The 11,709-nt window shown below is 43.6% G+C and overlaps 1 pseudogene; it reads right to left on the bottom strand.

Moving 5' to 3' along the window:
- Positions 1-876: 876 nt before the first annotated feature.
- LOC107132461 (sal-like protein 4) lies at positions 877-11,078 on the bottom strand (annotated as a pseudogene).
- Positions 11,079-11,709: the final 631 nt, after the last annotated feature.

Raw genomic sequence — 11,709 nt, 5'->3', positions numbered from 1 at the left:
AGTCGATGGCCAGATCACTGCCACCAAGGTACTGACCCCTTGGCCTCAGCCACCCACCCTACCTGCCTCCCCATTCCCCCAGGAGATTCAGCCCTGCTGGGAGAGAGCTGCCATGGCTTCCCATGTAGCACAGGCCCCCTGGGGGCTGGAGATCCCACTCCCCTCCCCCCAGTCACCAGCACAGGAGCCTCTCCAGCTCCAACTCCTCCCCTCCACGAGCAGGGCCATCCAAGATCTGCCCCTGTGACTTGTATCCCATCCAACTCACTTCTGTCACTTTTCAAGCTGGCAGAGTTCCCGCTGCAGGAGTTGCTGGTTTGGGAGTCCTGCTTACAAAGGTGCCCTCCAGTTTTCTGCTAGAAAGCTTCTATATTTCTAGTTTCTGAAAGCCAAGTTAGTGGCAAAGCCAGTGGGGATAAGCAAAGGATTCCAGGTGGTGTGATACAGTCCCAGCCTGCCCAAATGGTTCCTTTCACATGTACTCCTGTGCAGGCGTAAACACACACCCATGTCTCCCTTCCACACTGAAACTGGTAAGTTGACAGCTCTGTAGGATCATCACAGAATCCCTTGTGTTGATATTAATAGTGGTCCTGTGGGTTACCTTGGCAACGTGTAGATTGCTTTTTTTGGCTTTTAATGTACAGTCAGTACTACAAATTTTCTGTTTTGAGTTTTGTAACTTTGTGGCATTTTAGATAATGTTGTGTTCATACTTTGTTGTGTAGAGTAAGAGAATTGTACTGAATAAACCTAGGATTAGAGTGCAAAACAACAACAACAACAAAAAGAATCCAAATGTCCAACAAGTGGAGAGTGGATGATATTTGTGGCGGTCAGATTCCCAGATGCCTCTGCCAGAGAGTCCCTGTGACTTTATGGGTGCTGAGCCCTGTTGCTTGGCTGGGCCCCTAAGTAAGTTGTCATCCGTGGAAACATAGTCTCAGGATCAATGAGCAACACCAGGAACTTCAACTTTGACATAGGTTGGCTGGGCTCGGATACATGTCGAAGGGACACTGCTCCAGCCTTCCATCATCTCAGTGCAGCTGTTCTGGGAGCTGTCCGCATTGCCGCCAGCATCAGCAGACTTGGACTTGACACTCTCCCCTTGGCTGTTGGCGAGGATGTTTGGACTTCCGCCTCAGATACCGGATCCTCCTTGTCCCCCATTACTGCAGAGGAAGAGTCATTGGTTAAGCCATTGCTCTCCACGGAACCCATTTCTCTGCTGCTCTGCAGAGTCAGGACAAGAGTAGCGAGACCCGCCTTCACTGGGGCATCCAGGGACGCCACCGTGGCCAACCCTAGAAGAAGGTGATGACAAGCGGATGCCGGGAAGCCGCTCGGAGACCTTCGAGGAGCTCCCAGGGACCTCCTGGGCGCAGACTTGATCTACATCGATGACTTCAACAACATCCCTATGACAGAGGGCACCATTTCCCCTGATCATCCTTGGCTCAGGACCCATAAAGTTACAGGGATTCTCCGCCAGAGGCATCTGAGAATCTGACCGCCCGTGTGCATTCAAATGCTGGTAAACTTCTTCCAGCAGATCCGGCATTAATGCTGCGTCTTTACCCGCATGTTGGTTGGGTGGACCCCGAGCTGCGTCTTCAGGCTGCCTTCGGTGGAGAAGGCCCAATCACAGATTTTACACTGGAACGGCCTCTCCCCGGTATGAGTACAGTGACGCCTCTTGAGGGAGCTTTGGCAGCTTAGGACAGGGTGGCAAGTGAGACATTTGTTGGGGTTGAGGGCGGTTTTGTGGATGTTCTCCACCTCTGCTGCAGTTTCAGGGTCTCTGACCCTAGCTCAGTGTCCCACTCCCTTGGAAGCCACCAACCCTTGGGGAATTACGGTTTGGTTCCATCCGATAGGATGAATCCATCCTCACTTTTTGGAGAAGGCCTGGAGTGCAGGTGGTTAGGCAGTGTGCCATCCATGAGATCCTTGGGGTTAGTCCCAGAAGAGAGATTCTGAGGAGTGGGCTGAGTTGGGGGTACTCTATACTTATTTCTGCAGTGACACGTATGCAGGTAAGTGGACAAGGCCTGTGGTCTATTTAGGGACCTGTTTTGTATTCTTCCAACCCCAAACCCAGTTTTCTTTTGTTTTTTGAAAGTACTATTTTTTAAAGCCAAGGTTGTAGAATTCCAAAATTCTTTTCAACCTTGAAACCTTAAATAGGATGCTTTCAAGTAGACTAATTTTAGTCATTAGAGAGTCAGTGTGTGAGTGTTGCTGCTTATTTAAACACAGTTCAGGTGGTGCCCCAAGAGCACCAAGATCCTCCAGATGCTTTCCAGATGCCTTCTTCTTCCTAAAACCAGGAGAGGTGAACACCAGAGCAGGGAATCTCAGGTGACGTAGCTTAGCTCACCAATGCCTATCCTGTTGAAGAGCTGGGGTCCATTCTTGAAGAAAGAAACTCAAGGAAGAGTGTCTTTTCTTATTATATATACTAGTAAGTACATGCACTGATTTGTACTAAAATCCCCTTGATTGTGACTAATGCCAAATGATAATGAATGTTTGTTTGTTTGTTTGTTTTCCTTTCTGGTATTGCATGAATGCTACCAAGTTAGAACAGGCAAGTACTAGATGTGAAAACTTTAATTTATCTACCTCATTCATGTGTCATTTTTGAAGTGATTAGTCTCTGTTTTCCTATTTGATGATTGCTGTGGTGCTGGAGTGGAGAAGGCAATGGCACCCCACTCCAGTACTCTCGCCTGGAAAATCCCATGGATGGAGGAGCCTGGTGGGCTGCAGTCGTGGGGTCACTAAGAGTTGGACATGACTGAGCGACTTCACTTTCACTTTTCACTTTCATGATTGGAGAAGGAAATGGCAACCCACTCCAGTGTTCTTGCCTGGAGAATCCCAGGGACAGAGGAGCCTGTTGGGCTGCCATCTATGGGGTCGCACAGAGTCGGACATGAATGACGTGACTTAGCAGCAGCAGCAGTGGTGCTGGAGAAGACTCTTTTGAGTCCCTTAGACTGCAAGGAGATCCAACCAGTTCATCCTAAAGGAGACCAGTCCTGGGTATTCATTGGAAGGACTGATGCTGAAGCTGAAACTCCAATACTTTGGCCACCTCATGCGAAGAGTTGACTCATTGGAAAAGGCCCTGATGCTGGGAGGGATTGGGGGTTGGAGGAGAAGGGGATGACAGAGGATGAGATGGCTGGATGGCATCACCAACTCAATGGACATGAGTTTGAGTGAACTCTGGGAGTTGGTGATGCATAGAGAGGCCTGGTGTGCTGCGATTCATGGGGTCGCAAAGAGTCGGACACGACTGAGCAACTGAACTGAACTGAACTGAAGTACTCCTAGGCCCTGTGGGAAACCTAAGAGTTGATGTATTGGTGGGAGCAGCTGAAAGTACAAGATATTGTTGTGATTCCTTTTTTTCTTAATTCCCTTTCTATATAGATGATATTAAGTAGACAATAAAGCATTACTTTTGAGGATTTAACAAGGAAGGAGAAAGACTCACGTTTCTGGGTGGAGAAGTCTCTGGCCCTCTATGTTTATGAGTGGATCATGACTGTTCTCAAATCTGCCTTTCAATAATGGCACTTAACTTTAGAATCCAAAGAAATTTTTTGTTTTGCCAAGTTGTGCCTTTCCTTCTGGAATTTTAAGTGAACACATTAGTAGTCCCTGTTTACACTGTGAAGTGGCTATTGTTACAGAAAATACATCAGAAGCTTTCTCACTTGTTAAGTTAATAATGTCTTGTGAATGTATGATTTACAGAGAAATCCCTATAGTTTTTACCTGCTGGTGCTGTCTGTCAGCGGAGAAGGCAATGGCAACCCACTCCAGTACTCTTGCCTGGCAAATCCCATGGGCAGAGGAGCCTAGTAGGCTGCAGTCCATGAGGTCGCTAGGAGTCGGACACAACTGAGCTACTTCATTTTCACTTTTCATTTTCATGCATTGGAGAAGGAAATGGCAACCTACTCCAGTGTTCTTGCCTGGAGAATCCCAGGGATGGGAGAGCCTGGCAGGCTGCCGTCTGTCTATGGGGTCGCACAGAGTCAGACACGACTGAAGCGACTTAGCAGCAGCTGTCTGTCAGAGGCCAGGGGCGGTGGCCAAGAGGAGCTACCCTATGCCTGAGGCCAGGGACAATGGCCGGGAGGACCAACCCCACGTCCGAGGAGTGGTGGCTGCACAGGCGCAGGAGGGCCTAGAGGAGTTATCCCACATTGAAAGTCAGGAAGGGTGGTGGTGAGGAGATACCCCTCATCCAAGGTAAGGAGTAGCAGCTGCGCTTTGCTGTAGCAGCCGTGAAGAGATACCCCACATCCAAGGTAAGAGAAACCCAAGTAAGATGGTAGGTGTTGCAAGAGGGCATCAGAGGGCAGACACACTGAAACCATACTCACAGAAAAGTAGTCAATCTAATCACACTAGGACTACAGTCTTGTCTAACTCAATGAAACTAAGCCATGCCCGTGGGGCAACCCAAGACAGGCAGGTCATGGTGGAGAGATCTGACAGAATGTGGTCCACTGGAGAAGGGAATGGCAAACCACTTCAGTATTCTTGCCTTGAGAACCCCATAAACAGTATGAAAAGGCAAAATGATAGGATACTGAAAGAGGAACTCCCCAGGTCAGTAGGTGCCCAATATGCTACTGGAGATCAGTGGAGAAATAACTCCAGAAAGAATGAAGGGATGGAGCCAAAGCAAAAACAATACTCAGTTGTGGATGTGACTGGTGATAGAAGCCAGGTCTGATGCTGTAAAGAGCAATATTGCATAGGAAGCTGGAACGTCAGGTCCATGAATCAAGGCAAATTGGAAGTGGTCAAACAAGAGATGGCAAGAGTGAATGTCAACATTCTAGGAATCAGCGAACTCAAATGGACTGGAATGGGTGAATTTAACTCAGATGACCATTATATCTACTACTGCGGGCCGGAATCCCTCAGAAGAAATGGAGTAGCCATCATGGTCAACAAAAGAGTTCGAAATGCAGTACTTGGATGCAATCTCAAAAACGACAGACTGATCTCTGTTCGTTTCCAAGGCAAACCATTCAATATCACAGTAATCCAAGTCTATTCCCCAACTGGTAATGCTGAAGAAGCTGAAGCTGAAGTTGTAGGTTCTATGAAGACCTACAAGATCTTTTAGAAATAACACACAAAAAAGATGTCCTTTTCATTATAGGGGACTGGAATGCAAAAGTAGGAAGTCAAGAAACACCTGGAGTAACACGAAAATTTGGCCTTGGAATACGGAATGAAGCAGGGCAAAGACTAATAGAGTTTTGCCAAGAAAATGCACTGCTCATAGCAAACACCCTCTTCCAACAACACAAGACAAGACTCTACACATGGACATCACCAGATGGTCAACACCGAAATCAGATTGATTATATTCTTTGCAGCCAAAGATGGAGAAGCTTTATACAGTCCACAAAAACAAGACCAGGAGCTGACTGTGGCTCAGACCATGAACTCCTTATTCCCAAATTCAGACTTAAATTGAAGAAAGTAGGGAAAACCACTAGACCATTCAGGTATGACCTAAATCAAATCCCTTATGATTATACAATGGAAGTGAGAAATAGATTTAAGGGCCTAGATTTGATAGATAGAGTGCCTGATGAACTATGGAATGAGGTTCATGACATTGTACAGGACACGGATCAAGACCATCCGCATTGAAAAGAAATGCAAAAAAGCAAAATGGCTGTCTGAGGAGGCCTTACAAATAGCTGTGAAAAGAAGAGAAGTGAAAAGCAAAGGAGAAAAGGAAAGATATAAACATCTGAATGCAGAGTTCCAAAGAATAGCAAGAAGAGATAAGAAAGCCTTCCTCAGCAATCAATGCAAAGAAATAGAGGAAAACAACAGAATGGGAAAGACTAGAGATCTCTTCAAGAAAATTAGAGATACCAAGGGAACATTTCATGCAAAGATGGGCTCGATAAAGGACAGAAATGGTATGGACCTAACAGAAGCAGAAAATATTCAGAAGAGATGGCAAGAATACACAGAAGAACTGTACAAAAAAGATTTTCACGACCCAGATAATCACGATGGTGTGATCACTGACCTAGAGCCAGACATCCTGGAATGTGAAGTCAAGTGGGCCTTAGAAAGCATCACTATGAACAAAGCTAGTGGAGGTGATAGAATTCCAGTTGAGCTATTCCAAATCCTGAAAACTGATGCTGTGAAAGTGCTGCACTAAATATGCCAGCAAATTTGGAAAACTCAGCAGTGGCCACAGGACTGGAAAAGGTCAGTTTTCATTCCAATCCCAAAGAAAGGCAATGCCAAAGAATGCTCAAACTACCACACAATTGAACTCATCTCACATGCTAGTAAAGTAATGCTCAAATTCTCCCAGCCAGGTTTCAGCAATACGTGAATCATGAATTTCCTGATGTTCAAGCTGGTTTTAGAAAAGGCAGACGAACCAGAGATCAAATTGCCAACATCCGCTGGATCATGGAAAAAGCAAGAGAGTTCCAGAACAGCATCTATTTCTGCTTTATTGACTATGCCAAAGCCTTTGACTGTGTGGATCACAATAAACGGTAGAGAATTCTGAAGGAGATGGGAATACCAGACCACCTGACCTGCCTCTTGAGAAATTTGTATGCAGGTCAGGAAGCAACAGTTAGAACTGGACATGGAACAACAGACTGGTTCCAAATAGCAAAAGGAGTACGTCAAGGCTCTATATTCTCACCCTGCTTATTTAACTTATATACAGAGTGCATCATGAGAAACGCTGGACTGGAAGAAACACAACCTGGAATCAAGATTGCCGGGAGAAATATCAATCACCTCAGATATGCAGATGACACCACCCTTATGGCAGAAAGTGAAGAGGAACTAAAAAGTCTCTTGATGAAAATGAAAGTGGAGAGTGAAAAAGTTGGCTTAAAGCTCAACATTCTGAAAACGAAGATCATGGCATCCGATCCCATCACTTCATGCGAAATAGATGGGGAAACAGTGGAAACAGTGTCAGACTTTATTTTGGGGGGCTCCAAAATCACTGCAGATGGTCACTGCAGCCATGAAATTAAAAGACGCTTACTCCTTGGAAGGAAAGTTATGACCAACCTAGATAGCATATTCAAAAGCAGAGACATCACTTTGCCAACAAAGGTGTGTCTAGTCAAGGCTATGGTTTTTCCTGTGGTCATGTATGGATGTGTGAGCTGGACAGTGAAGAAGGCTGAGTGCTGAAGAATTGATGCTTTTGAACTGTGGTGTTGGAGAAGACTCTTGAGAGTCCCTTGGACTGCAGGGAGATCCAATCAGTCCATTTTGAAAGAGATCAGCCCTGGGATTTCTTTGGAAGGACTGATGCTAACGCTGAAACTCCAGTACTTTGGCCACCTCATGCGAAGAGTTGACTTATTGGAAAAGACTGTGATGCTGGGAGGGATTGGGGGCAGGAGGAGAAGGGGACGACAGAGGATGAGATGGCTGGATGGCATCACTGACTCGATGGACATGAATCTGAGTGAACTCCGGGAGCTGGTGATGGACAGGAAGGCCTGGAGTGCTGAGATTCATGGAGTCACAAAGAGTCGGACATGACTGAGTGACTGAACTGAACTGAACTGTCTGTCAGAGAAGAAATTTGGGTTTGTTTTTTTAAATACATTTATTCTCATTTTGCTCTTGTATTATTCCACTTATCAAGGAAAATAGAAATTGGTCAAAAACTCTACCAAAGATTTTTCAAAGATTTAAATAATTAATTCAAGTCTATGGGGAATCTAAAGTTGAAAATTTAACCCAGGAAGTAGCCATTTCATGTCTTTCTGTGGATCTGATTGCCCATCCTAAAGTGACACATGTAATTTTCCATATAATTTTGTTTTATTCTTTAGTCCTGCTTACTGAGTTAAATTATTTTGTTAGTTCATTTTTTTCCCTTATTTATTATTGTCTCTATACCTGGGTCTAGAAATGAGACTTCTAAGAGCAGTGACCTTGGATAGCTATTCTCCTTGGATTTCTAGCACTTACAACCTTGTCAGGCATATAATAGAAGTACATGAAATAAGTTAGTGTTGGTGCAGTTGATATTTTTTGAAATGCGTACATGGACAATGTCAAGAAATATTATATGAAAGGGAGTTCTCTGGTTCAATAAGTTTAGGAAATCATATACCTTACATTTCCTCATGGTGACATTTAAGGGCTGAGTGTGTTAATTGCTCAGTCGTGTCCAACTCTTTGTGACCCCATAGACTGTAGCCCACCAGGTTCCTCTGTCCATGGATTTCTCCAGGCAAGTATGCTAAAGAGGATAGCCATTCCGTTCTCCATGAGATCTTCCTGACCCAGGATTGAACGTGGGCCCCCTGCATTGCAGACAGAATTTTTACCATCTGAGCTACCAGAGATGCCCTCAGAATCCAGAAGTAAAATGAGTTGTTTAAACAACATTGCTTAGAGGAGCGTTTTCCAAATTTTGTGTCATACTTTCTTGTGAGTAGCAGGCCAGAGTCTTGCCAAAAATGAACAATCTGAAAAATAAATCCTGAAGAAGTCATGGCAGACTCAGCAAAACATACAAGCCTTAGCAGATTGTGGAAATGTTTCATGGACCTGAATTCCCAAGTCTCCAATTCCACCTGGAAGACACAATGGAATAGCTCATGGTGCTATTCTGCTTGCCCTGGTAGGGATCTTTCTAGTGTTCTTCAAGCCTCTTACATGTCACTATGAAACCTCAGCATAATCACCTTACATTGGTGCAAAAGTTACTTTTTGAAAGCTGAAGCTCCTTGATTTCACATCCAAGTTTAGGATAAAATTGCTCCCTATAGCCCCATCCATAGGAAACTGCTTATAAATATGACCAGGCATCAAAACTGTGGCATTCCATTAAACCTAAAGTGTAATGAGCAGTCGCAGGACATGCACAATTGTTTATGTGCAATCTGAAAACCTTTTATTAAAAACAAACATTCATATCCCGGGGAACTAGTGTTACATGTAAATATTTTAAAAACACTTGGCTATGCAATCCAATATATATACATTAACTGAATATTTGGGGTGAAAATACATTGACAGTGTCTCAGTTTTCATTGATACATCATGTAAGTGTAATCAGTGCCAATTAACTTGATACTTTTCAGGCCATCCTGACCTGGAGGTAAAAATTGGTTCACTTTTTATTATTTGAGAAAAAATCTTCAAGATATACAAAACTTTGGATTTCATTAACTTTTCCTCTTATATTGCAAGATTGAGCCATTTCATCACTTCCTGTCACTGAACTGTAGAAAGGAGAGAGGCTTTATTCCATCACTCCCAAATTGGCATTGATTTCTCTACTCCCTTATGAAATCCCAGAGGCTATTTTCCTTTACGTATTTATGGCAATCTTTCTGACTCCTAGGCCAGAGCATTTGGCTGAACTTATTATTCTACCCCTTAGTTAATAAGTGTAACCTTGCTGCAGAGGCAGAATGCTTCTAGGAGCTATTTTCTCTAGCTTTTAGTCACAAATAATGGCGGCAATGGAAGGTTTTGCATCATTACACATAATTCCTCGGAATTGATGCAGCATGCTGATTGCTTCAATAAGAGCTACAGTGAGAATGATTCTCAGAAATCATCTATTGCCAAAAGCACAGGAATGACCCAGGTCGAAGTATAGCCCACCACAAAGAGATGAGAGATTCCTTTCAAAGAGCAAGGCAGCGATGTACTGGGTACTTTTCATCTTTGCATTTTGTTGAAGGATTCAAATAGAACTGTGTACTTATTTCAAAGACTGTTTAGGTTCCTGAGAAGAGGGCAAAATAAGATTCACAGTAGTCCCTTTGCATCAAATCATAGATTTTTTGAAGTTATCATGCTCCTTTGTAGTTCACAGAAATGTCCAAAATATATGTTGGTTCTTTGTCCATAAATATAGAGAGATTCTGACTCTGGTCTCAGCACGTTAACTTATTACATGATTTCCCAAACTAGGATTGAAAAACAGCTAAAAATGAAAAGGTCATCGGTGGCTGGTGGAAAACAAGATTAGTTTGGAATAACTCTAGCAGTTCTTCAATCTAAACATTTTTTTAAAAAGTTCCCATCCAAAATACCCTTATTCCAAATCTTGCCCTCTATAACTCCAGGCAGTCTGACATAGAAATATGCACACTGTGTTAGGTAGGAAATGGATTTTTAAATTGATTGTTACTGGAATGAGAGACAATGAGAGAAAGAGAGTGACATAACAGGGTGAAGGTCAGCCTCTGTCACTTTCATATTTTATTCTGAGAGGTGAGGATGTTATAGCATTTCCTTTAATGAGTTTCATGACTGTCTTCCATATAGTACTTCCCTATACCCTTACAAATAGTTAAATAATATTATGAATGAATGTGAGTCTTCTCATTTTTCTTCAACAAAGTTCAATATACAGTCCTAAGTTCTCTTCTCTATTATTGTTCACTAATTAATATCAGTAATGCATAGGCCATCAAATACTATCTATATAATTATGATTTTTAATTTCACAATCTGTACCTCCAGCTTGACCTTTCCTTAAAATTCTATCTCCTTTATTCAGCCACTTACCAGACAATTTACATTTGGGAATATCGAAGGATGTCTCAGACATATATGAAACCCAATACGAGCCAAGGTCAACTCCTGAACTGTGACTTCCCTATTGTTGTTGATTGAATTGTGTCCCTTCAAAAATCCTATGTGGAAGTCTTAACAACAGTACCTCAGAATGTGAACTTTTTTGGAGATAAGGCAATTGCCAATAAACTTTCCCAGTTTATTGGGTAAACAGTCTTCCTGCAATGCAAGAGACGTCGGTTCAATCCCTGGGTTGGGAAGATCCCCTGGAGAAGAGAATGATAACCCATTCCAGTATCCCTCCCTGGAGAATTCCATGAAGAGAGGAACCTGGGGGGCTACAGCCCATGGGTCACAAAGAGTTGGACATGACTGAGCAACTAACACTTCATTTAATTGTAATAAGTTTCGATGAGGTCATACTGAAGTAAGGTGAGCTGCTCATCCAGAATGATGGTGTCCTTATAAAAAGGGGACATTTGGCCACACACACACACACACACACACAGAATGCCAGTGAAGGTGAAAGCAGAGCTTGAGCTGATGTTTCCATGAGCCAAGGAGGGCCAGCAATTGGTAGCAAACAACTAGAATCTACAGAAGAGGCAGATTCTTCCTCACAGCCTGCAGAAGGTGCCTATCCTACAGATACCTTGAGCTAAGACTTCAAGCCTCCAGACTGTGAGACAATAAATGTCTGCTCTTTAAGCCATTAATTCATGATACTTTGTTCTAGCAGCCCTGGGAAACTAGTACATCTACCTACGCACTCCCCAAACTCAACAGTAACCACTGAACAGAAAACAAATGAGACAACATCACTGTCTTTTAGTGCATCTTGATTCCTCAGGCTGGAATCCTAGGAGTCATTCATTCCACTCAGTAGCGAATCAAGATAATCCAGCCTTCGTATGCATAAAATTCTCTCACCTATTTGAAGTCACTTATGCTCCTCTTAAAATTTCTTTTTTCAAAGATATGAGCCCCAATCCCTTATGCTGCTGCTGCTGCTAAGTCTCTTCAGTCGTGTCTGACTCTGTGCGACCCCATAGATTGGCAGCCCACCAGGCTTCCCTGTCCCTGGGATCCTCCAGGCAAGAACACTGGAGT

Source organism: Bos taurus, chromosome 5 (genome assembly GCF_002263795.3).
Source record: "Bos taurus isolate L1 Dominette 01449 registration number 42190680 breed Hereford chromosome 5, ARS-UCD2.0, whole genome shotgun sequence".
Lineage (NCBI taxonomy): Eukaryota > Metazoa > Chordata > Mammalia > Artiodactyla > Bovidae > Bos > Bos taurus.
This window is presented reverse-complemented; position numbering and strand designations above follow the sequence as displayed.